The following is a 26,556-nucleotide window of genomic DNA, read 5'->3' as shown; positions in this document are numbered from 1 at the left end:
GTAGATTACAGGTGTGGCCTCGCCCCTATGGTGCATGGTGGCCTCCCTGCATTGCGCTGGCAGCTATTACCTGTGAAGGGGGTAAATGGGATCTATCAGTGACTTGCCAGTCTCTTTTTGGGGGATACCTTTTTGTTTCCCCTGCGTGTGGCTCATAGCTCCGTCTCTGCGGTCCTTGGTCCCAATTTCGTGTGTCATGTCGTTGTCTAGGGGGTTGATATGATTTTTGTGCATTCTTTGATCTACAGTCTCGTGCATAGTGTCCCTCTCTATGACAGTAATAACAAGTTACCACATTTGACTTACCCACAGGGGTCTGAGATTTATACTGAGGTGGCCTTGTGGTCAGGGCCTGTATACTTACGGCCATTAACTTATAACTCTGCGACTCCCTGTGTCTGGTGATATTTCGATCATGATCAATAGCGGCCTCTCTCAAAGTAGCCACCGACAGACCTTGCCAACATGGTTGGGTGGTCTGTACCCTCGTCCTCAATACTTCCTTTAAACCATCCATTAACACAGATACTGCTACTTCTCTATGATTCACATTTGTCTTAATGTCTTCTATGCCTGTATACTTAGCCATATCCTGTAGTGCCCGATGAAAATAATCAGCTGCTGTTTCTCCCTCTTTCTGTTTGATGGAGAAAATTTTGTTCCATTTGACAACAGCTGGAAAATACTCTTTTAACTGTAAATTTATTCTCTTTACATTATCTTGGTTGTACACATCCGTGAGGGGTACATCTTCATCTGATTTACAGTCAGCTAAAAATCTCGCTGAGTCGACATTGGAGGGTAAACATGCCCTCAGCAATATCTGCCAGTCTTTGTTATTGGGCTCCACAGTATTTCCTAGCTCTCTAATGTATTCCTGGCTTGCAACTAGATCTTTCCTAGGATCAGGGAATTCAGACACCATTGATCTTAATTCCATTCGGGAAAAGGGGCAGTGCATGGCAATGTGTCTGAGAGGAGTGACTCCTGAAGTGTCAGTTTTCCCATTTGGCACTGCAATTACCCTAACGGGATTAAGTCCAGTAACATCATTCTGAGTAGATTCTACAGCATGTGGTGAAATGGTTTCAGCATATTGTATGGTGCCGTACTTACCAGTTGATACGATCTCACCTGTCCCTCCACTAGGGGCCTTTGATACTAATCTTACGGGTTGGGCCGTGCCCACTGTTGTTTCTGCTATGGTGGCTGCTAGAGAGAGTGCCAATATTGTTGTTGGTTCATCCTCATGGTCACAATCCTGGGGAAAGTTTAAAACAGGGTACAGCTTGCACGGGTTAACATTAGCATCAACAATCTTGGTTACATTAGTCTTAACATTTATACAGTTACTAAGTGCATGTTTATCATTCACCAGTGTGCCATTCTCTGCAACCACCTTCTCTCCCGTTATGTATGGTGGTGGTGGCGCGGTGGCTATCAGTTTTCTGATAGGGTTAGATCCACCCGCTTGAGCCAATCCTCTTTGTATTTCACCTTCCTGTTGCCATAACTGTAAATAATCATAATGTTTGATCCGTCTCTTTGCAGATTTAATGAGACATATCCTTCTCCTTAGATTCTGTTACACCTCGGGACTAAAACTGCCTACCCGTGGGAACTTTTCCCCATCGTGCACAGTCATTCTTTCCCATTCATCGCACAAAACTTCTGTGTGTGAACCGTATTTCTCACACATTACATACCTTGCCGACCGGATTGGTCGGTTTACTAAATCAACCCGAACCGAGGTTGATCGCCCCCTACCTGAACAACTGGCCCCCATCTTTGCAGGTGTTGCTTTCACTACCTCTGACCTTCAAATCATGGTCTTCAGCGAACCCTTACAAAAACCAAGATGTCCGGGGTAGGCCGGCGGCGGAAGTTTACCGAGTACTCCACTCACTCGCCCACGTCGACCAATACGCCCACACACTGCTCTAGCGCTGGCGTACTCGACCTAGGGCCCCTGCGACCTGAACCTCTATTTACTGGAACATGTGGGTGTGATCCGAAGAGCACTTAACCCTTTCCAGTAACTATTGGTTGTTGGATAGTTCCCAAGTGACCAGCGAACTTCCCTTAAAATAAAAAAATTACACAAATCACGTTAGAATGTACAAATAGCGTTTATGACCCCTCTAGCGTACGCAAATGGTACTGGGTCAAGTTACTAACTTAATGCACACAATTACGTGCGGTACAATCGTTCTGCACATAAGCAACTAATCTTATGTGCGGAGCGACCAGTGGAATCGAAAATTGCGGCTGCGAATTCCTTCAGCCTGAGCTTAATGGCCTATATGGGTACCGCACCAACCCTTTCTGGTGTTGTGCTCTTTTACTCTTTATCTATAGCGGACTTCTTAGTCTGCTGTACCTGGACCTCCTGGTCTGTCTGGACCTCCTGGTCTGTGCTACAGTAGACCTCCTGGTCCGCTATACTCTAATGCTCTTTTTTAAATGTTTAACAAGGGATGCCTCCCAAGCCACCATGCAGTCACTTACACGTATGTACCTTCACGAGAACTCGATGATTTCCTTTGGTTCAACCCCAAAAATTAGAAACTTATATATATGTATACACACTCTTTCACCTCATATACTCTTTACTTTCGTTTCTGCGCAGAAATCCCTTTCATTCAGTATCACAGGCTAATCCCGAGGAGTTACAACTAGAGAAGGATCTATTAGCTTAAAATTTTGGACACTGAGATCGATTTGCGCTATTATCGCGTTGCCTCCTTATCGCCTAACTAAAACAATACTATCGTGTGATTTGTATTATGTGGGCATACCCAGATGCTCCGTTGCGTAATATACGCTCCGTGCGTCGGCCCTTGCGTCGCGTACACTAGTCCCGCCCTTTGTTAGAGACACGTGCACGCCAGCCAGGTATTTCCACAGAAATACAATTAACACGTTTTATATCAATGTAGATGATCTTTAACTGTAATCATCTACCGAACACCACACTAAACTTCCTTGTATCTTAGGCAAGCCGTGCGCGTGTATTACAAATTACTCCTTAACGTATTAATATTACTTTTAACTACCAATAGCAACACATCTTTCTCAGCACGTTATCAATTATGAAATGGCAAACAGGAAAGTGATATGTGAGAATACACAAATGAAAAGAAATACAGGTGTGTGCGTGCGTGTGTACGCAAAACAGAAATAAACAGTTTTAAAAGACACTAGCGTATTGTTCTTACCTCCGGTTCCGGATTCCACCAGCACTCCTTCAACGTAGCGAAACAGACGCTTATCTAGCCAGCACTACTGTATCCCGATACGAAGGGATACTGCCTTCCCGCCCTTGCTGACAGATAAAGTCTGTGTTCGCTAGTGCGGATATGTGGAGGACGGACGAGCCGCCAATTGATAAAGCTAACTATTTATCTTATAACATTCACAATAATGGGTAAGAGACACAGTACGCAATTGGCGTATGGGGTACCGTAAGGGTACGCACTTAGCGTATCATACGCTCAGCCGTGATCGAGACGCACATGCGACACGCTCGTTCACAGCTTAATGCGTGGTGTCGAGCACGCTATAGGCGGTTGACTACCGTAATGCTACGCTACAAGCGTAGCGGACGCTCGAGACCACGAGGAGATCACGAGCGGCGCAGACGCTCACAGGATGACAATCAGTAAACCTTGAATGTAACACACAGAAAGGATACTCTTATGCTGTAAACCTTGTACTGAAATACTGTAGCGATATAACGCTGCTTAACCTTGTTTATGCTAAAGCTGCTTGAGCGATCGAGATGCTCCTATTACCTTCTGCAATATAATAAACACACGATACCTTGCTAAGGTTCCAACACCTTTACTAACAAGCTTTCAGTTATATTGAAAAGGGGAAACAGTTACAAGTCATACACTACAAGCTAACATATAATTCTAACAGAATATCTAGACAGAAATATACAATAGCGTCACAAACTTATACTATAACAGAGAGAGAGGGAATGGCCAATACAAACAGAGAATAAGTTGGTTTGCAGAGAATTACTTACACACACTGGGAATGATCGCTGCGCAGCCTTCTGGTACCAGCTCCGAGTTAGTCAAGATGAAAACCGTTTGTGGAGAGTTAGAGAGCTGCCCAGGCTGGCTGATCTTATATACACTGAGTACAGTATACTACAAAGGGACCTATAATCTCATTGTTCATTGGACACAGGAATGTCTCCTCGCATCATAACAAAAGGTCATAGGTTAGTTTGAACAGGTGGGCTGCGACTATGTCAAACTGCTCAGGTGGGAGGGAATCTGAAGATTCCCGCCGCATGGGTAATGAATCGCAAATATAGTAAATGTCCAGAAAATACTAATGGCCATATCTATACGCAGGAGCGATTAATCTTTACCTAACCAGCACCGGATTATTGCTATTAAAATGTTCTTTAGTTAGGTACCAGACACAGCTATTCAAACCCTGTCTGACCCTTCGTACCATACAAAGAGGAATTCCTCTGTCCAGCGACCATTTACATTAAACAAACTTACAGTCATTATTAAGGGGAACATTATCTATAAAACATACTATTTGGTTTTATTATTTAACGATTGAGTCGCCCGCTAGACGCACACAAACTCTACCGTAAATGCACATACCACACGCTCGAGCACATGGCCGAGGCGCCATCACGCGGCTGCGAGTATCCGCACGCACAGGAGAGAATGTGCACGTGCAGCAGGCACGCGCATGGGGTGGATATATGGCAACGTGTAGCATGATATTTTTCCGACTTTGACAGGGTGGAGCCTGTGCAAGGGGCGGAACCTCAGCTGTACCAGCCAGGTAAAATAAATATCTTCTCTATCTTTGATTGGGGTGTAAGGAGGGTAGACCCGGCTAGGGCACTGAAGGGCCTTGAAACTGCAGTGCAATGCTCCAAAACAGCACTTCGCTGCATTGCTAACCATGCACTCCCTTCTGGTCTCACACAGTTTCTGCTCCCAGTGACTAAACTGCACCTGCTAAAGTTGTGGCAGTAGGCAGGTCTCTGCCCGAAGCTTCTGTTCTCTGTTCCACACTGAAGCTGGCTGTGCAGCCTCCGCACACACTGCCTTGTCTGCAGGACAGACAGTCCAACAGTCAGCCACCGCTTACACACTTTGATAGCAGAGATGTATCACGTGCAGCACTCGGCCCCTGGCATTTCTGGACTCGAGCATGCGGTCCAGATTTTCAGAAGGATCTGTAAAAACCGGGAGGCATGCCAAGGTTTGCGGGGCAGCGGGAGGGTCAATCAAAAAACGGGAGCCTCCCGCTGAATGCTGGAGAGTAGGCAACCTTAATGTAATGTGGTGCTATTCATGTTATGTGGTGCTATTTGTGTAATGCAGTGATATACGTGTAGTGCGGTGCTATACATGTAATGCGGTGCTCTACGTGTAATATGGTGCCATTCATGTAATAATGTGGTGGATATGTATGTAATCAGGGGCGGATTGGCCACTGGGACAGATTCTGCTGCACTGGTCCCATGTGTCTGTGTTTCACTACTTGCTCCCTCCCTGTACTGTATGTAGTGTGTGCTCCCTCCCTGTACTGTGCTGTATGTAATGTGTGCTCCCTCCCCTGTATTGTGCTGTATGTAGTGTGTGCTCCCCCTCCCTGTATTGTGCTGTATGTAGCGTGTGTGCTCCCTCTCCCTGTACTGTGCTGTATGTAGTGTGTGTGTGTGTGTGTGTGTGTGTGTGTGTGTGTGTGTGTGCTCCCTCCCTGTACTGTGCTGTATGTAGTGTGTGCTCCCCCTCCCTGTGCTGTATGTAGTGTGTGTGCTCCCTCCCTGTACTGTACTGTTCTGTATGTAGTGTGTGCTCCCTCCCTGTACTGTGCTGTATGTAGTGTGTGCTCCTTCCCTGTACTGTGCTGTATGTAGTGTGTGCTCCCTCCCTGTACTGTGCTGTATGTAATGTGTGCTCCCTCCCCTGTATTGTGCTGTATGTAGTGTGTGCTCCCCCTCCCTGTACTGTGCTGTATGTAGTGTGTGCTCCCCCTCCCTGTATTGTGCTGTATGTAGTGTGTGCTACCCCTCCCTGTATTGTGCTGTATGTAGTGTGTGGTCCCTCTCCCTGCACTGTGCTGTATGTAGTGTGTGTGTGTGTGTGTGTGTGTGTGTGTGTGTGTGTGTGTGTTCCCTCCCTGTACTGTGCTGTATGTAGTGTGTGCTCCCCCTCCCTGTGCTGTGCTGTATGTAGTGTGTGCTCCCTCCCTGTAATGTGCTGTATGTAGTGTGTGCTCCCTCCCTCCCTGTACTGTATGTAGTGTGTGCTCCTTCCCTGTACTGTGCTGTGTGTAGTGTGTGCTCCCTCCCTGTACTGTGCTGTATGTAGTGTGTGCTCCCGCTCCCTGTACTGTGCTGTTTGTAGTGTGTGCTCCCTCCCTGTAATGTGCTGTATGTAGTGTGTGCTCCCTCCCTGTACTGTGTTGTATGTAGTGTGTTCTCCCCCTCCCTGTACTGTGCTGTATGTAGTGTGTGTGTGCTCCCTCCCTGTACTGTGCTGTATGTAGTGTGTGCTCCCCCTCCCTGTACTGTGCTGTATGTAGTGTGTGCTCCCTCCCTGTACCGTGCTGTATGTAGTGTGTGTTTCCTCCCTATATTGTGCTGTATGCAGTGTGTACTCCCTCCCTGTACTGTGCTGTATGTAGTGTGTGCTCCCTCCCTGTACCGTGCTGTATATAATGTGTGCTCCCTCTCCTGTATTGTGCTGTATGTAGCGTGTGCTCCCCCTCCATGTACTGTGCTGTATGTAGTGTGTGGTCCCTCTCCCTGTACTGTGCTGTGTGTGTGTGTGTGTGTGTGTGTGTGTGTGTGTGTGTGTGCTCCCTCCCTGTACTGTGCTGTATGTACTGTGTGCTACCCCTCCCTGTGCTGTATGTAGTGTGTGCTCCCTCCCTGTAATGTGCTGTATGTAGTGTGTGCTCCCGCTCCCTGTACTGTGCTGTATGTAGTGTGTGCTCCCTCCCTGTAATGTGCTGTATGTAGTGAGTGCTCCCTCCCTGTACTGTGCTGTATGTAGTGTGTGCTCCCGCTCCCTGTAATGTGCTGTATGTACAGAGGCAGAACTCTGGGAGGCAACGGAGTCATCTGCCGCCGGGCTCCTGCTCTGAAGGGGGCACCTCTCCTCCCATTCTGTGACACCATTGAATTAATTGATAGCTGTCGCTGTCTTTTCAGTGGCCGACTTCCTGACTGGTCCCTGCACCTTACACATCACACCCTCTTTATTATACTGAATATACATATTTTACAAGTGTCATACCCAGGATTAAAAACCACAACCTATTACACTGGAAGCAGACACCTTATTGATGAAGCTGTTTGCTCATGTATAGAAAATATGAGAATTTTAACTATATGAAGCTACTTCTCAGACAATTACACGTAACTTCATATAGTAAGAATTCTCATGCTTCCTCTACAGGAGCAAATAGCTCCACCAGTAAAGTGCCTGCTGTCAGTGTAACAGGTCATTGGTTCTAATCCTGGGTATGACTGCTAAGAAATGTGTGATTTAAAATAAAAGACAATAAAATGTATAAATACAGTATATAATTTTTTTTCAGAACACGCACACACACACGCACACACACGCACACACACACACACACACACACACACACACACACACACACACACACACACACACACACATCTTTATCTTAATATAGGAAATAGGGGGGCACCAATATTTATCTTGCCTCCGGGCAACTGGGACAAACTTACGCCACTGTGTATGTAGTGTGTGCTCCCTCCCTGTAATGTGCTGTATGTAGTGTGTGCTCCCTCCTTGTACTGTGCTGTATGTAGTGTGTGCTCCCTCTCCCTGTACTGTGCTGGATGTAGTATGTGTGCTCCCTCCCTGTACTGTGTTGTATGTAGTGTGTGCTCCCCCTCCCTGTACTGTGCTGTATGTAGTGTGTGCTCCCCTCCCTGTACTGTGCTGTATGTAGTGTGTGCTCCCTCTCCCTGTGCTGTGCTGTATGTAGTGTGTGTGCTCCCTCCCTGTACTGTGTTGTATGTAGTGTGTGCTCTCCCTCTCTGTACTGTGCTGTATGTAGTGTGTGTGCTCCCTCCCTGTACCGTGCTTATGTAGTGTGTGCTCCCCTTCTCTGTACTGTATGTAGTGTGTGCTCCCTCCCTGTACTGTGCTGTATGTAGTGTGTGCTCCCTCCCTGTACTGTGCTGTATGCAGTATGTGCTCCCTCCCTATACTGTGCTGTATGTGTGCACCCTCCCTGTACTGTGCTGTATGTAGTGTGTGCTCCCGCTCCCTGTACTGTGCTGTATGTAGTGTGTGCTCCCTACCTGTAATGTGCTGTATGTAGTGTGTGCTCCCTCTCCCTGTACTGTGCTGTATGTAGTGTGTGCTCCCTCTCCCTGTACTGTGCTGGATGTAGTATGTGTGCTCCCTCCCTGTACTGTGTTGTATGTAGTGTGTGCTCCCCCTCCCTGTACTGTGCTGTATGTAGTGTGTGCTCCCCTCCCTGTACTGTGCTGTATGTAGTGTGTGCTCCCTCTCCCTGTGTTGTGCTGTATGTAGTGTGTGTGCTCCCTCCCTGTGTTGTGCTGTATGTAGTGTGTGCTCTCCCTCCCTGTACTGTGCTGTATGTAGTGTGTGTGATCCCTCCCTGTACCGTGCTTATGTAGTGTGTGCTCCCCTTCTCTGTACTGTATGTAGTGTGTGCTCCCTCCCTGTACTGTGCTGTATGTAGTGTGTGCTCCCTCCCTGTACTGTGCTGTATGCAGTATGTGCCCCCTCCCTATACTGTGCTGTATGTAGTGTGTGCACCCTCCCTGTACTGTGCTGTATGTAGTGTGTGCTCCCTCCCTGTACTGTGCTGTATGTAGTGTGTGCTCCCTCCCTGTACTGTGCTGTATGTAGTGTGTGTTTCCTCCCTATATTATGCTGTATGTAGTGTGTACTCCCTCCCTGTACTGTGCTGTATGTAGTGTGTGCTCCCTCCCTGTACTGTATGTAGTGTGTGTTTCCTCCCTGTACTGTGCTGTATGTAGTGTGTGCTCCCTCCCGGTACTGTACTGTACTGTACTGTATGTGGTGTGTGTTTTCTCCCTATATTGTGCTGTATGTAGTGTGTACTCCCTCCCTGTACTGTGCTGTATATAGTGTGTGCTCCCTCCCTGTACTGTGCTGTATGTAGTGTGTGCTCCCTCCCTGTACTGTGCTGTATGTAGTGTGTGCTCCCTCCCTGTACTGTGCTGTATGTAGTATGGGCTCCCTCCCTGTACTGTGCTGTATGTAGTGTGTGCTCCCCCTCCCTGTACTGTGCTGTATGTAGCGTATGCTCCCTCCCCGTACTGTGCTGTATGTAGTGTGTGCTCCCTCCCTGTACTGTGCTGTATGTAGTGTATGCTCCCTCCCTGTACTGTACTGTATGTAGTGTGTTTCCTCCCTGTACTGTGCTGTATGTAGTGTGTGCTCCCCCCCTGTACAGTGCTGTATGTAGTGTGTGCTCCCCCTCCCTGTAAAGTGCTGTATGTAGTGCGTTCCCTCCCTGTACTGTGCTGTATGTAGTGTGTGCTCCCTCCCTGTACTGTGCTGTATGTAGTGTGTGCTCCCCCTCCCTGTACTGTGCTGTATGTAGTGTGTGCTCCCCCTCCCTGTACTGTATGTAGTGTGTGCTCCCTCCCTGCAAAGTGCTGTATGTAGTGTGTGTTCCCTCCCTGTACTGTGCTGTATGTAGCATGTGTGCTCCCTCCCTGTACTGTGCTGTATGTAGTGTGTGCTACCCCTCCCTGTACTGTACTGTATGTAGTGTGTGCTCCCCCTCCCTGTACTGTGCTGTATGTAGTGTGTGCCCCCTCCCTGTACTGTGCTGTATGTAGTGTGTGCTCCATCCCTGTACTGTGCTGTATGTAGTGTGTGCTCCATCCCTGTACTGTGCTGTATGTAGTGTGTGCCCCCTCCCTGTACTGTGCTGTATGTAGTGTGTGCCCCCTCCCTGTACTGTGCTGTATGTAGTGTGTGCTCCCCCTCCCTGTACTGTGCTGTATGTAGTGTGTGCCCCCTCCCTGTACTGTGCTGTATGTAGTATGTGCCCCCTCCCTGTACTGTGCTGTATGTAGTGTGTGCTCCCTCCCTGTACTGTGCTGTATGTAGTGTGTGTTCCCTCACTGTACTGTACTGTACTGTATGTAGTGTGTGCTCCCCCTCCCAGTACTGTGCTGTATGTAGTGTGTGTGCTCCCTCCCTGTACTGTACTGTATGTAGTGTGTGCTCCCCCTCCCTGTACTGTGTGTAGTGTGTGCTCTCCCTCCCTGCACTGTGCTGTATGTAGTGTGTGCTCCTTCCCTGTACTGTGCTGTATGTAGTGTGTGCTCCCTCCCTGTACTGTGTGTAGTGTGTGCTCCCTCCCTGTACTGTGCTGTATGTAGTGTGTGCTCCCCCTCCCTGTACTGTGCTGTATATAGTGTGTGCTCCCTCCCTGTACTGTGCTCTATGTAGTGTGTGCTCTCCCTCCCTGTACTGTGCTGTATGTAGTGTGTGCTCTCCCTCCCTGTACTGTGCTGTATGTAGTGTGTGCTCCCTCCCTGTACTGTGCTGTATGTAGTGTGTGCTCCCTCCCTGTGCTGTATGTAGTGTGTGTTCCCTCCCTGTACTGTGCTGTATGTAGTGTGTGCTCCCCCTCCCTGTACTGTGCTGTATATAGTGTGTGCTCCCTCCCTGCAGGGCCGGCGACAGGGGGGGTCAAAGGGGACAACTGTACCGGGCCCCAAGGGTCAGAGGGGCACCAAGGATATGCCACTTAGTGACCGTCAGGGATGTGAGCCGTCTTGTCCAAATAGGTGGTGTGGGCGCAGCCTCAGAGTAATCAGGAGGGCGGGGGTAGCAAGTCTGCGCTGTATAGGACTGAGACAGCTGGCCATGTGGAGAGTGCCAGGGCTCCCTAAGGGCTCAGTACAAAAGTACAAAATGAAAAAGGGGGTGTGCTCTCTCTACAATGGAGCCTCAGAGTGACAGGAGCCTCTTACACACAGTCATTATGTGGCGCAAGTGTGCACCTGCTATTCCGGGTCCCTATCTGTTGCAAGCAGTTATGGGACATGGCAGCAGCTCCGCTGGGCAGGATTCCTGTGCCCTGTGCTGGCCTCTTCTGGTGGGGTGTGAGGGCCGCATGGTATCTGCTGTGTGGTGTGCGGGTCTGGATAGTGGAAAGTGCAGCGCAGGTGAATCTCTCCCCTGGGTAAGAGTGGATTGGTGAAGGTTTATATTGCTTTGGCATAGGGTAGGGAAGCTAGGAATGCAGCATGTAGTCATTGGGGACAGACAGACTGAGGGAGCCACAGCTGGGTTGGACACATGTCCCCAGCATGGACGTTATTTGTGAGAATATTCCAATATGCCATATGCTAACTTTGCACTAGTCGTGTCTTGGATGACATTAAATCACTTTATGCTATGAATGGAGTGCTGGTCTTGTCTGCAGCATAGCCCCTGCTGGAGCCTCTGTGTGTGGATAGATAGATAGATAGATAGATAGATAGATAGATAGATAGATAGATAGATATAAAATTAGATGGGGCCCCACAGATATCACTGTACGGGGCCCCGAGATTTCTGTTGCCGGCCCTGCCTCCCTGTACTGTGCTCTATGTAGTGTGTGCTCTCCCTCCCTGTACTGTGCTGTATGTAGTGTGTGCTCTCCCTCCCTGTACTGTGCTGTATGTAGTGTGTGCTCTCCCTCCCTGTACTGTGCTGTATGTAGTGTGTGCTCCCTCCCTGTACTGTGCTGTATGTAGTGTGTGCTCTCCCTCCCTGTACTGTGCTGTATGTAGTGTGTGCTCCCTCCCTGTACTGTGCTGTATGTAGTGTGTGCTCCCCCTCCCTGTACTGTGCTGTATGTAGTGTGTGTTCCCTCCCTGTACTGTGCTGTATGTAATGTGTGCTCCTCCTCCCTGTACTTTGAAACATATAAGGTAAAAAAAGGGGGTTTGTTGAATGACAAATCAATAAAATCAGAAGTAGATTAAAGCATGACAGCAGTGTCAGTAGACACTGAAAGTGGGCATATCAGTCCTTGTATATTTATATGTACAGATGTACATCAGGGAAGGGCATTGTAGCAGCATATGCATAAAGTCGCAGGTAAATATTAGCATAATGAAAAGCAAAGGAGGCCCCAACTGTGTCTATGTCAGAATCAGGACCTCTGAGGAGTAACCCCGCCATCTTGACAGGCCCCTCCCCTCGACAGACTTCGCCCGCAGTAGGGCTGCTTCCAAAAATTTCCCGGGCTGGTGTTCGATCCCAATCCGCCCCTGATCACAAGACACAAAAAAATCATGGTCTCCATGCAACCCATGCATCCAAATTGAAAACATCCTAATAGGCTAGCTGGGCCAGAGTATAAATGCAGCTCTGGAATTGGGTACAACTGGCTTCATTCATGTTCTGGTCACTTATAAGCAGTGGAGGTCCCAGAAGTGGGGCTGCAGTGCATCCAAATTTCCAATATAGTGAGCCATAACAACTGCCAGTGAGTCCGTTTGGGAAGACAGTTGGTGGCAGTTGGTGTGGCTCCCTTACTTGAAATTTGGACTGCTCTGCAGCCCCACCTCTGGAGCCGTCGCTGCTTATAAAAATCATTTGGTTTATACATTTACAAAAACAACTACCTAGCCCAACATAAAGAAACACAAAGCAATAATAGTATTTGACAAACCCAAAGAAAACCATTGTATTGAGCGATATACTACAGCATATCAGACCCTCTCACCACAGCCTCTGATGCCATGTCATTAGATGCTTACATGGACCAAAGAGGACCTGATCTACACCAAGGATAGTTGAGTATGGCATTATGTTTACAGGTATCGTGGATGCTACTGGAGAAGGGGATGTGAATGGCTACAGGGTATGTGTGAGTGTGCATGGGTGTTTATTAAAGTTGTACAATAACGGTGTGCACGTAATGTCTTTTCTTAATTTTTTTTTACATGGGACTACTATAGGAACCAGCGGGCCCTTCAATGCCCTGCATGCTGGTACTTGTGCTTCTCCAAGTACCAGCATGTCTGGGGAATTCTTTATGGGCTTTCATGTTGGTTAAGTCAACTAGTCCCAGTGATCACATAAATTAGCGATATTTTGCGACATATGACACCCAAACACAAACTCCCTCTGGCAGCATGCTGCACTTAGTAGTTTACTTTGCACCTGCCACTGCATGACACCCCCCGGAGCAGCAATAGACACATCTATAGGTGGAGCTAGATACACCCTTTGGGTGGAACCAGGCTTTTTGCCCGGGATGCTGCAGTCCTGAGGGTGCCGCTGCCGGCTGACCCTCCCACTGGTGCCGTGCCGTGCGCCTGATGTCATCGTGCACCGCACGACATTGTGGGAGCGGCCGCAGACACTAGAGGTCATAATTGACCTCTAGAGTCTGTGCAGTCATGACATCTCTCCCATAGATCCGAGGAGCGCCAGCCGGAGACGGAAGACAGCTGCAGCGGTCGGGAAGCAGGAGCGGGCTGGTGAGGTTTTTTTTTTTTAATTATTATTTTATTTTATTTTTTTTGTAAGCGCCGCTACTAGGGGCACAGCAACAGGGGACAAAACTACAGGAGCACAACTACTGGGGGCACAGCAACAGGGGACAAAACTACAGGAGCACAACTACTGGGGCACAGCAACAGGGGGGCAAAACTACAGGAGCACAACTACTGAGGGCACAGCAACAGGGGACAAAACTACAGGAGCACCACTACTGGGGGCACAGCAACAGGGGGGCAAAACTACAGGAGCACAACTACTGAGGGCACAACTACTGAGGGCACAGCAACAGGGGACAAAACTACAGGAGCACAACTACTGGGGGCACAGCAACAGGGGACAAAACTACAGGAGCACAACTACTGGGGGCACAGCAACAGGGGACAAAACTACAGGAGCACCACTACTGGGGGCACAGCAACAAGGGGCAAAACTACATGGGCACAACTACTGAGGGCACAGCAACAGGGGACAAAACAACAGGGGCACAACTACTGAGGGCACAGCAACAAGGGGCAAAACTACAGGGGCACAACTACTGAGGGCACAGCAACAGGTGCACAACTACTGAGGGCACAGCAACAGGAGGCAAAACTACAGGGGGCACAACTAATGAGGGCACAGCAACAGGGGGGCAAAACTACAGGAGCACAACTACTGAGGGCACAGCAACAAGGGGCAAAACTACACGGGCACAACTACTGAGGGCACAGCAACAGGTGCACAACTACTGAGGGCACAGCAACAGGAGGCAAAACTACAGGGGGCACAACTAATGAGGGCACAGCAACAGGGGGGCAAAACTACAGGAGCACAACTACTGAGGGCACAGCAACAAGGGGCAAAACTACACGGGCACAACTACTGAGGGCACAGTAACAAGGGGCAAAACTACACCGGCACAACTACTGAGGGCACAGCAACAGGAGCACAACTGCTGAGGGCACAGCAACAGGGGGCAAATCTACTGAGGGCACATTTACAGGGGTCAAAACTACTGGGGGCACAACTACCGAGGGCACAGCAACAGGGGACAAAACTACAGGAGCACCACTACTGGGGGCACAGCAACAGGGGGGCAAAACTACAGGAGCACAACTACTGAGGGCACAACTACTGAGGGCACAGCAACAGGGGACAAAACTACAGGAGCACAACTACTGAGGGCACAGCAACAGGGGACAAAACTACAGGAGCACAACTACTGGGGGCACAGCAACAGGGGACAAAACTACAGGAGCACAACTACTGGGGGCACAGCAACAGGGGACAAAACTACAGGAGCACCACTACTGGGGGCACAGCAACAAGGGTCAAAACTACATGGGCACAACTACTGAGGGCACAGCAACAAGGGGCAAAACTACACGGGCACAACTACTGAGGGCATAGCAACAGGGGCACAACTACTGAGGGCACAGCAACAGGAGGCAAAACTACAGGGGCACAACTACTGAGGGCACAGCAACAGGGGGGGAAAACTACAGGAGCACAACTACTGAGGGCACAGCAACAAGGGGCAAAACTACACGGGCACAACTACTGAGGGCACAGCAACAGGTGCACAACTACTGAGGGCACAGCAACAGGAGGCAAAACTACAGGGGGCACAACTAATGAGGGCACAGCAACAGGGGGGCAAAACTACAGGAGCACAACTACTGAGGGCACAGCAACAAGGGGCACAACTACTGAGGGCACAGCAACAGGTGCACAACTACTGAGGGCACAGCAACAGGAGGCAAAACTACAGGGGGCACAACTAATGAGGGCACAGCAACAGGGGGGCAAAACTACAGGAGCACAACTACTGAGGGCACAGCAACAAGGGGCAAAACTACACGGGCACAACTACTGAGGGCACAGTAACAAGGGGCAAAACTACACCGGCACAACTACTGAGGGCACAGCAACAGAAGCACAACTGCTGAGGGCACAGCAACAGGGGGCAAATCTACTGAGGGCACATTTACAGGGGTCAAAACTACTGGGGGCACAACTACCGAGGGCACAGCAACAGGGGGCAAAACTACAGGGGCACAACTACTGAGGGCAGAGCAACAGGGGGCAAAACTACTGAGGGCACAGCTACAGGGGGCAAAACTACTGGGGGCACAACTACCGAGGGTACAGCAACAGGGGGCAAAACTACAGGGGGCACAGCAACAGGGGGCAAAACTACAGGGCACAGCTACGGGGGCAAAACTACTGGGAGCACAACTACTGAGGGCACAGCTACAGGGGGCACAACTACTGTGGGCACAGCTACAGGGGGCAAAACTACTGGGGAACAAAACTACAGGGGGCATAACTCTACAGGGGGCACAACTCTACTGAGGGCACAGCTACAGGGAGCACAACTCTACTGGGGGCACAACTCTACTGGGGGCACAACTAAAGGGTGCAAATCTACTGGGGGCACAGTGGGAGTGGCCACAGACGCTAGAGGTCATAATTAACCTCTAGTGTCTGTGCAGTCATGACGTCTCTCCCATAGATCCGAGGAGAGGCGGCCGGAGACGGAAGACAGCAGCAGTGTTTGGGAAACAGGAGCGGGGCTGGAGAGTATTTTTTTTTATTATTATTATTATTATTATTATTATTATTTTAATTTTTTTTGTAAGCGCCGCTACTAGGGGCACAGCAATAGGGGACAAAACTACAGGAGCACAACTACTGAGGGCACAGCAACAGGGGCACAACTACTTAGGGTACAGCAACAGGATGCAAAACTACAGGGGCACAACTACTGAGGGCACAGCAACAGGGGGCAAAACTACAGTGGCACAGCAACAGGGGGCAAAACTACAGGGGCACAACTGCTGAGGACAGAGCAACAGGAGGCAAAACTACAGGAGCACAACTGCTGAGGACAGAGCAACAGGAGGCAAAACTACAGGGGCACAGCTACAGAGGGCAAAACTACTGGGGGCACAGCTACTGAGGGCACAACTACTGGGGGCACAGCTACTGGGTGCAAAGCTACAGGGGCACAACTCTACTGGGGGCATAACTCTAAAGGGTGCAAATCTACTGGGGGCACAGTGGGAGCGGCCGCAGACGCTAGAGGTCATAATTGACCTCTAGTGTCTGTGCAGTCATAACGTCTCTCCCATAGATCCGAGGAGTAGCGGCCGGAGACGGAAGACAGCAGCAGCGGTCGAGAAGCAGGAGCGGGGCTGGTGATTTTTTTATTTTTGTAAGCGCCGCTACTAAGGGCACAGCAACAAGGTACAAAACTACAGGGGCACAACGACTGAGGACACAGAAACAGGGGGCACAACTACTGAGGGCAAAACTACAGGGGCACAACTACTGAGGGCAAAACTACAGGGGCACAACTACCGAGGGCATAGCAACAGGCAGCAAAACTACAGGGGCACAACTACTGAGGACAAAACTACAGGGGCACAACTACCGAGGGCATAGCAAAAGGGGGCAAAACTACAGGGGGCACAGCAACAGGGGGCAAAACTACAGGGGCACAACTACTGAGGGCGCAGCAACAGGGGCAAAACTACTGGGGGCACAACTACAGGGGGCAAAACTACAGGGGCACAGCTACAGGGGGAAAACTACTGGGGGCACAACTACTGTGGGCACTGCTACAGGGGTCAAAACTACAGGGCCACAACTACAGGGGCACAGCTATAGAGGGCAAAACTACTGGGGGCACAAGTACTGAGGGCACAGCTACTGGGGGCACAACTCTACTGGGGGCACAACTCTTCTGGGGGCACAACTCTACTGGGGGCACAACTACAGGGGGCACAACTACAGGGGGCACAACTCTACTGGGGGCACAGCTACAGGGTGCAAAACTACAGGGGGCAAATCTACTGGGGGCACAACTACAGGGGGCATAACAGTGGCCACGCCCCTTCGCTATGAAGCCACGCCCTATTTTTACGCGTACCTACAGAGCGCACTGACTCTGTTTTGCCTGTCAGGGGGGGCTCCAAAGGAAACTTTCGCCCTGGGCGCCACAAAGCCTAGAACAGGCCCTGGATGGAACATGACACACCCCCTCGGTGGCGTGGCGCACAAACTCTCATACCACCTAGAGGCCCAGATGTATTAAGCCTTAACATGAGATACATCTGAGACACATAAGGAGTGATAAATGACCAGCCAATTAGCTTCCTAACTACCATGTCACACGCTGAATTTAAAAATAACAGTTAGGAGCTGGTTGGCTGGTCATTTATCACTCTTTATCAGTCTCAGATTTATCTCTTGTTAACGCTTAATACATTTGGACCAGAATCTCCCTGAAACTAGTTTCCAAAAGTAGGCAAGTACAGTATGTCACAGACACTCACAAATAATGATGAGACAAAACACGGGACAAAAACAGGACACACTTTACAACTGTGCAACCACACTTCACCACCAATGCATGTGTTCCCAGCGGTTTGTGGGTGTTTTAATAACAACATGGTGATGTCACTGTAGCATGTGCATTTTCTGATCAATCGGAATGTTTTGGGGGGTTTTGTCGCTTTATGGAGACTTGCGCGTCAAATTGTGCTTCTTGTGTTGCAAATTAAGGCATGAATTGGTTTGTGCTGGCAAGCGACGTCTGAGGCATTTTAGTAAGACTTATAGCGCATTCAAGTGCGACTTCCCATGCTAAAACGGCAAAATTTACACAAATCACACACATCAACATTCAACTACATACACTATCGGCAGACATCACGCAAGCCAAAATGCTTGTTAGTAAATGTGAGAATTTTGTTCAATGACATCACTCTGGGGGCAGCCCAGCATCCCCGGAGATGCTGGGCTGCCCCCGAAGCCTGAGCTTCCTGCAGTGTCGGCTCCTCTTCAATGACAGGAGCGGGAGCTGCAGGAGAATGTCACACCGCAGCACCCGCTCCTGTCACTGCAATGGAGCTGAAATGTTGTTGTCACCTTATCTGAGGGTGACACCAAGTGCGGGACGCATCCCCCTCCTGGTGCCACTGCCGGCGATGCATATGCAGGTGCACACACAATGCATATACAATTTACTGCACCGGGCTGCGACTATTCTCACCCGTAATCTCATAATTGTTACAGAACTCCAGCACAATTATATGAGACCCCTAGAGTGGGTCTTTGCCTACAACAGCTGCCTGTTGTACCATTAGTGTATTATGCACACTGCAGTACTTAGGATGCCACCAGGTTTTAAACCTCAAGCAGTAGGGGTGTATACAATTGATTGAAGACCACAGGATTATTGGCTGGAGTAATATACAAGCAGACTGGTAGTCAACAAGGAGATTGCACACAGAGTTTAAGCAGGATCTTGGTCTCAGCAACAACAGATAAGGCACTATGGGGGTCATTCCCAGTTGATCGCACGCTAGCTATTTTTTTGCAGCGCTGCAAACAGGTCAAAACTCGGCAAAACTGCTCATGCACCGCAATGCGCAGGCGCGTCATACGGGTACAAAGCGGATCGCTGCTGGGCAATGGATTTAACAAAGAATCCATTCGTACAGCCGATCACAAGAAGAGTGACAGGAAGAAGGTGTTTATGGGTGTCAATTTACCATTTTCAGAGAGTGGTTGGAAAAACGCAGGCGTGTCTAAATGTTTGCAGGGCGGGTGTCTGACGTCAATTCCAGGACCAGACAGGCTGAAGTGATCGCAGCGGCTGAGTAAGTTCAGACCTACTCAGAAACTGCACAAACTGTTTTTGTACCGCTCGGCTGCACAAGCGATCGCACACTTGCAAAGCGAAAACACACTCCCCCATAGGCGGCAACTATCTGATCGCAGCGCTGCAAAAAATAGCTAGCGAGCGATCAACTCGGAATGACCCCCTATGAGTGATGTACTGCTGTACACAGTGCAGTTGGAAAGAGAGCTTGCAGGCTGAGCTGTGGGAGCAATAGCAACAGAAAAGAAAGGCAAGGTAATAACCAAAAGGTAACAACAATAGCAAGACTAGGTAAAAGCACACAGTATCCACAGGAACGGTACTGGAATGAATCTGGGACACATACCAGCTACTTACAAATACTGTAGGTATAAGCCAGTGATCTCCAACCCGTAGCTCGCGAGCTACCGGTAGTTCGCCGTAGTATTTTCGGTAGCTCACAGAGCGCACAGGCTTGGGCAGTCACTGGCACTCCTCCTCCCTTCATTTTTCATATGGTGCCGGCCGTCAGCCAATCATAGCTCGTGGACCGGCAGTGGCGGCACCTGATTGGCTGCCGGACCGCGAGTTTTGATTGGCTCACTTACCGGCACCATATTTTAAATGCCTGCCGCCGCCGGAGACTCTGTCACCCTCACCGCAGCTGCTCTCTGGACTTCACAGGAGAGGCGCGCGCTGCGCTCTCCTCCCCTTCCGTCCCTCATACAGGAGGAGCAGCACCGGCGGCAGTAGAAGAAGCCAGCAAGGGTAAGCTCTGTGTGGGGCACTGTATCGGACACTGCGGGGGGGGGGGAGCATTTTGTCTGGCACTGCGGGGGGCATTTTAAATGGCACTGCGGGGGGAATTGTATCTGGCACTGGTGTGGGCACTGTATCTGGCACTGCTGGGGGGCATTATTTGTGTATCTGGCACTGCTGGGGGCATTATTTGTGTATCTGGCACTGCTAGGAGGCATTATTTGAATATCTGGCACTGCTGAGGGGCATTATTTGTGTATATGGCCCTGCTGAGGGGCATTATTTGTGTATCTGGCACTACGCAGGGGGGCATTACTTGTAGTTGTGAGGCCGCACCCACTTTTGTGAGGCCGTACCCACTTTCGCAGGAACGCACGCGCATTGGGGGGAGGGGGTAGCTCCTTCAGAGGTTTTATTTTCCGAAAGTAGCTCACACCCCAATTAAGGGTGAAGACCACTGGTATAAGCTATATCCAGCAGGAGTAAGCAGGGCTGACTTCCTTATAACAGCAAGGACCAATCAGGAGGGTCAGAATGGGAAGGAGGGCCACAATAATTAATGATTTCATGCAGCTGCAGCACTGCTTGTAGCCGGGCTTCCAGGCTGATAGGTTACTGCAGCCACCGTAGCTGTCCGGTGTCCCAGTTGCCTGGCAACGAGCGGGACTATCAGGCATTGTGGATGGCAGACACGGGCGTTTATTTACTAATATTCGTGTTTTGTCCGTTTTGAAGGGTGTTTGAACTCGAATGGTATCGGGTGCATTTTACTGCAACTTTTTGAATCCTGATACGGTCATTCACTAAGCTGCCGAGTTTTTCACAATCGCTTGATCCGATGTCGATGTGATTCGTAATATCAGGCAGTGTTTTACGGGAGTGATGAGTAAAACACTGCCTGAAAAATCTGTGAGATCCATGCAGGGCTTCATTGTGTACCTTAAAAAGTTCTTTAAATTCTTTAAAATCCTGGAAAAAATTGCGTGGGGTCCCCCCTCCTAATCATAACCAGCCTCGGGCTCTTTGAGCCGATCCTGGTTGAAAAAATATGGGGGGGGAAATGACAGGGTTTCCCCCATATTTAATCAACCAGCACCGGGCTCTGCGCCTGGTCCTGGTTCCAAAAATACGGGGGACAAACAGCGTAGGGGTCCCCCGTATTTCTGAAACCAGCACCGGGCTCCACTAGCTGGGGAGATAATGCCACAGCCGGGGGACACTTTGATATCGGTCCCTGCAGCCGTGCCATTAAAACCCCAACTAGTCACACCTGGCCGGGGTACCCTGGAGGAGTGGGGACCCCTTCAATCAAGGGCCCCCCTCCAGCCACCCCAGGACCAGGCGCAGAGCCCGGTGCTGGTTGATTAAATATGGGGGAACCCCTGTCATTTTTTCCCCCATATTTTTTCAACCAGGATCGGCTCAAAGAGCCCGAGGCTGGTTATGATTAGGAGGGGGGACCCCACGCAATTTTTTTTCCAGATATTAAACTAAACAGACCCTTTCCCATAGATAACCATGCACAGATCTCACTGATCCGTGCATGGTTATATCCAAACTCGACTGGAAAAAGCAGGTCTATTTTTTTGCTGCTTTTTTTAACGTTTCGAAAAAAAACAGACCCGCACTTGAGCACTCAGAAACTAACACCCAAATACGAATGAATAGTGAATACCCGTATTCTATGAAATAACAGCCGCGTTTGACCGATGGTCTATTCATTCGTATTTCGGGACGTTGTCATTCAAACCATTACGAATAGACCAGACACTGCCGAGATTGGTGCTTAGTAAATTCCCGGATTGGGACTTAGAAAAAAAAACACAAATCGACCAAACTCGGATTTTTAGTAAATACTGGCCATGGTGTCCTGGTTGCCTAGCAACAACCGGGACGTGCCAAGGAAACAAGCTGCCTGCGGCGGCTTGCTTCTACAATGTAATGTCTATGGATCGCCAGTGCAAATAGTCGCAAACGAGTCGTGGGTACAAATAGCCGCAGCTCAGATGAGTGTGGCTACATTTGTATACCTGTGCTTGTTCTAGTCTGCTTCCAAGCCTCCTGCATGCAGTGTCCTCACTATATATCCCCTGTGTTCTAAGCTGCAACTGACTGTCCAAGGAACTATGGGGGTCATTCCGAGTTGATCACTAGCTGCCGCTATTCGCTGCGTAGCGATCAGTGAAAAAAATGGCTAATCTGCGCATGCGTATGCACCGCAATGCGCACGCGCGACGTATGGGTACAAGGAGCATTGTGGTTTTGCACAGGTTCTAGCAAAGCTTTCAGTCGCACGGCCGAACGCAGGAAGATTGACATGAAGTGGGCGTTTCTGGGTGTCAACCGACCGTTTTCAGGAAGTGCTTAGAAAAACGCAGGCGTGTTGGGAAAAACGCAGGCGTGGCTGGGCGGGTGTGTGACGTCAAAAGCCGTCCCTCCATCGTTAGAATCAACGCACATGGGGGGTAATTCCAAGTTGATCGCAGCAAGAAATTTTTTAGCAGTTGGGCAAAACCACGTGCACTGCAGAGGAGGCAGATATAACATGTGCAGAGAGAGTTAGATTTGGGTGTGGTGAGTTCAATCTGCAATCTAAATTGCAGTGTAAAAATAAAGCAGCCAATATTTACCCTGCACAGAAACAATATAACCCACCCAAATCTAACTCTCTCTGCAAATGTTATATCTGCCTCCCCTGCAGTGCACATGGTTTTGCCCAACTGCTAAAAAATGTCCTACTGCGATCAACTTGGAATTACCCCCATGAAGAGTAACTACAGGGCTGGTCTTGTTTTGCACAAAATAATTTTGCAGGCGCTCTGCTGCACAAGCGTTCGCACTTCTGCAAAGCGTAAATACACTCCCCGGTGGGCGGTGACAATGCGTTTGCACGGCTGCTAAAAGTAGCCAGCGAGCGATCAACTCGGAATGACCCCCCCCTATAGCTGTAGTGCCGGATTAAACCCTGTGGAGGCCCCAAGGCAGTCGCAATCTTGGGGCCCCTCTCGCAAATTATCATTTTTAATTTTACCAATCAACAGTCTACAATCTGGAAACTGTAATATGAATCTGATGTCTATGGTTTATATACTTTAAGTTGTTAATGGGTACATTACATTAATACAGTACTTTATAGAGTCTTTAATGTAAATTTTATTTCTCTATCGTCCTAGTGGATGCTGGGGTTCCTGAAAGGACCATGGGGAATAGCGGCTCCGCAGGAGACAGGGCACAAAAAGTAAAGCTTTATGATCAGGTGGTGTGTACTGGCTCCTCCCCCTATGACCCTCCTCCAAGCCTCAGTTAGGTTTTTGTGCCCGTCCGAGAAGGGTGCAATCTAGGTGGCTCTCCTAAAGAGCTGCTTAGAAAAGTTTAGCTTAGGTTTTTTATTTTACAGTGAGTCCTGCTGGCAACAGGATCACTGCAACGAGGGACTTAGGGGAGAAGAAGTGAACTCACCTGCGTGCAGGATGGATTGGCTTCTTTGGCTACTGGACATTAGCTCCAGAGGGACGATCACAGGTACAGCCTGGATGGTCACCGGAGCCTCGCCGCCGGCCCCCTTGCAGATGCTGAAAAGAGAAGAAGGTCCAGAATCGGCGGCAGAAGACTCCTCAGTCTTCTTAAGGTAGCGCACAGCACTGCAGCTGTGCGCCATTGCTCTCAGCACACTTCACAGTCACACGGCAGTCACTGAGGGTGCAGGGCGCTGGGGGGGCGCCCTGGGAAGCAATGTAAACCTATTTTTTGGCATAAAATACCTCACATATAGCCTCCGGGGGCTATATGGAGATATTTAACCCCTGCCAGAATCCGTTACAGAGCGGGAGACGAGCCCGCCGAAAAAGGGGCGGGGCCTATCTCCTCAGCACACAGCGCCATTTTCCTCACACAGCTCCGCTGGTCAGGAAGGCTCCCAGGCTCTCCCCTGCACTGCACTACAGAAACAGGGTAAAACAAGAGAGGGGGGGCAAAATTGTGGCAAAATTATATATATTAAAGCAGCTATATAGGGAGCACTTATTATAAGGCTATCCCTGTCATATATAGCGCTTTTGGTGTGTGCTGGCAAACTCTCCCTCTGTCTCCCCAAAGGGCTAGTGGGGTCCTGTCTTCTTTAAGAGCATTCCCTGTGTGTCTGCTGTGTGTCGGTACGTGTGTGTCGACATGTATGAGGACGATATTGGTGTGGAGGCGGAGCAATTGCCAAATATGGGGATGTCACCCCCTAGGGAGTCGACACCAGAATGGATGGCTTTATTTATGGAATTACGGGATAGTGTCAACACGCTAAAGCAGTCGTTTGACGACATGAGACGGCCGGACAATCAATCAGCACCTGTCCAGGCGCCTCAAACACCGTCAGGGGCTGTAAAACGCCCGTTACCTCAGTCGGTCGACACGGACCCAGACACAGGCACTGATTCCAGTGGCGACGGTGACGAATCAACCGTATTTTCCAGTAGGGCCACACGTTATATGATTTTGGCAATGAAGGAGGCGTTACATATTGCTGATACTACAGGTACCACAAAACAGGGTATTATGTGGGGTGTGAAAAAACTACCTATAGTTTTTCCTGAATCAGATGAATTAAATGAGGTGTGTGATGAAGCGTGGGTTGCCCCCGATAAAAAACTGCTAATTTCAAAGAAGTTATTGGCTTTATACCCTTTCCCGCCAGAGGTTAGGGCGCGCTGGGAAACACCTCCTAGGGTGGACAAGGCGCTCACACGCTTATCAAAACAAGTGGCGTTACCCTCTCCTGAGACGGCCGCACTTAAAGATCCAGCAGATAGGAGGATGGAAAATATCCAAAAAAGTATATACACACATACAGGTGTTATACTAAGACCAGCTATAGCGACAGCCTGGATGTGCAGTGCTGGGGTAGCTTGGTCAGAGTCCCTGATTGAAAATATTGATACCCTGGATAGGGACAATGTTTTACTGTCTTTAGAGCAAATAAAGGATGCGTTTCTTTATATGCGTGATGCACAGAGGGATATTTGCACACTGGCATCACGGGTAAGTGCTATGTCCATTTCGGCCAGAAGAAGTTTATGGACGCGACAGTGGTCAGGTGATGCGGACTCAAAACGGCATATGGAAGTTTTGCCGTATAAAGGGGAGGAGTTATTTGGTGTTGGTCTATCGGATTTGGTGGCCACGGCTACAGCCGGGAAATCCACCTTTTTACCTCAAGTCACTCCCCAACAGAAAAAGACACCGACTTTTCAGCCGCAGCCCTTTCGTTCCTTTAAAAACAAGAGAGCAAAGGGATATTCATATCTGCCACGAGGCAGAGGAAAGGGGAAGAGACTGCAACAGGCAGCTCCTTCCCAGGAACAGAAGCCCTCCCCCGCTTCTACAAAAGCCTCAGCATGACGCTGGGGCTTCTCAAGCGGACTCGGGGGCGGTGGGGGGTCGTCTCAAGAATTTCAGCGCGCAGTGGGCTCACTCGCAGGTGGATCCCTGGATCCTGCAGATAATATCTCAGGGTTACAGGTTGGAACTAGAGACGTCTCCACCTCGCCGTTTCCTGAAGTCTGCTTTACCAACGTCCCCCTCCGACAGGGTGACGGTCTTGGAAGCCATTCACAAGCTGTACTCTCAGCAGGTGATAGTCAAGGTACCCCTTTTACATCAAGGAAAGGGGTATTATTCCACTCTATTTGTGGTACCGAAGCCGGATGGCTCGGTAAGACCTATTCTAAATCTGAAATCCTTGAACCTGTACATAAAAAAGTTCAAGTTCAAGATGGAGTCACTCAGAGCGGTGATAGCGAACCTGGAAGAAGGGGACTTTATGGTATCCTTGGACATCAAGGATGCGTATCTCCACGTTCCAATTTACCCCTCACACCAGGGGTACCTCAGGTTCGTCGTACAGAACTGTCACTATCAGTTTCAGACGATGCCGTTTGGATTGTCCACGGCACCTCGGGTCTTTACCAAGGTAATGGCCGAGATGATGATTCTTCTTCGAAGAAAAGGCGTATTAATTATCCCATACTTGGACGATCTCCTAATAAGGGCAAGGTCCAGAGAACAGCTAGAGATGGGACTAGCACTGTCTCAAGAAGTGCTAAAGCAGCACGGGTGGATTCTGAATATTCCAAAATCCCAGTTAATTCCGACAACACGTCTGCTGTTCTTAGGGATGATTCTGGACACGGTTCAGAAAAAGGTTTTTCTCCCGGAGGAAAAAGCCAAGGAGTTATCCGAACTTGTCAGGAACCTCCTAAAACCAGGAAAGGTGTCTGTACATCAATGCACAAGAGTCCTGGGAAAAATGGTGGCTTCTTACGAAGCAATTCCATTCGGCAGATTCCACGCAAGAATTTTCCAGAGGGATCTGCTGGACAAATGGTCAGGGTCGCATCTTCAGATGCACCAGCGGATAACCCTGTCTCCAAGGACAAGGGTATCTCTTCTGTGGTGGTTGCAGAGTGCTCATCTATTGGAGGGCCGCAGATTCGGCATACAGGATTGGATCCTGGTGACCACGGACGCCAGCCTGAGAGGCTGGGGAGCAGTCACACAAGGAAGAAACTTCCAGGGCGTGTGGTCGAGCCTGGAAACGTCTCTTCACATAAACATTCTGGAACTAAGAGC

This window comes from Pseudophryne corroboree, chromosome 2, assembly GCF_028390025.1.
Source record: "Pseudophryne corroboree isolate aPseCor3 chromosome 2, aPseCor3.hap2, whole genome shotgun sequence".
Taxonomy (NCBI): Eukaryota; Metazoa; Chordata; class Amphibia; order Anura; family Myobatrachidae; genus Pseudophryne; species Pseudophryne corroboree.
The sequence above is the reverse complement of the archived record's forward strand: the minus strand, read 5'-3'. Positions refer to the sequence as shown.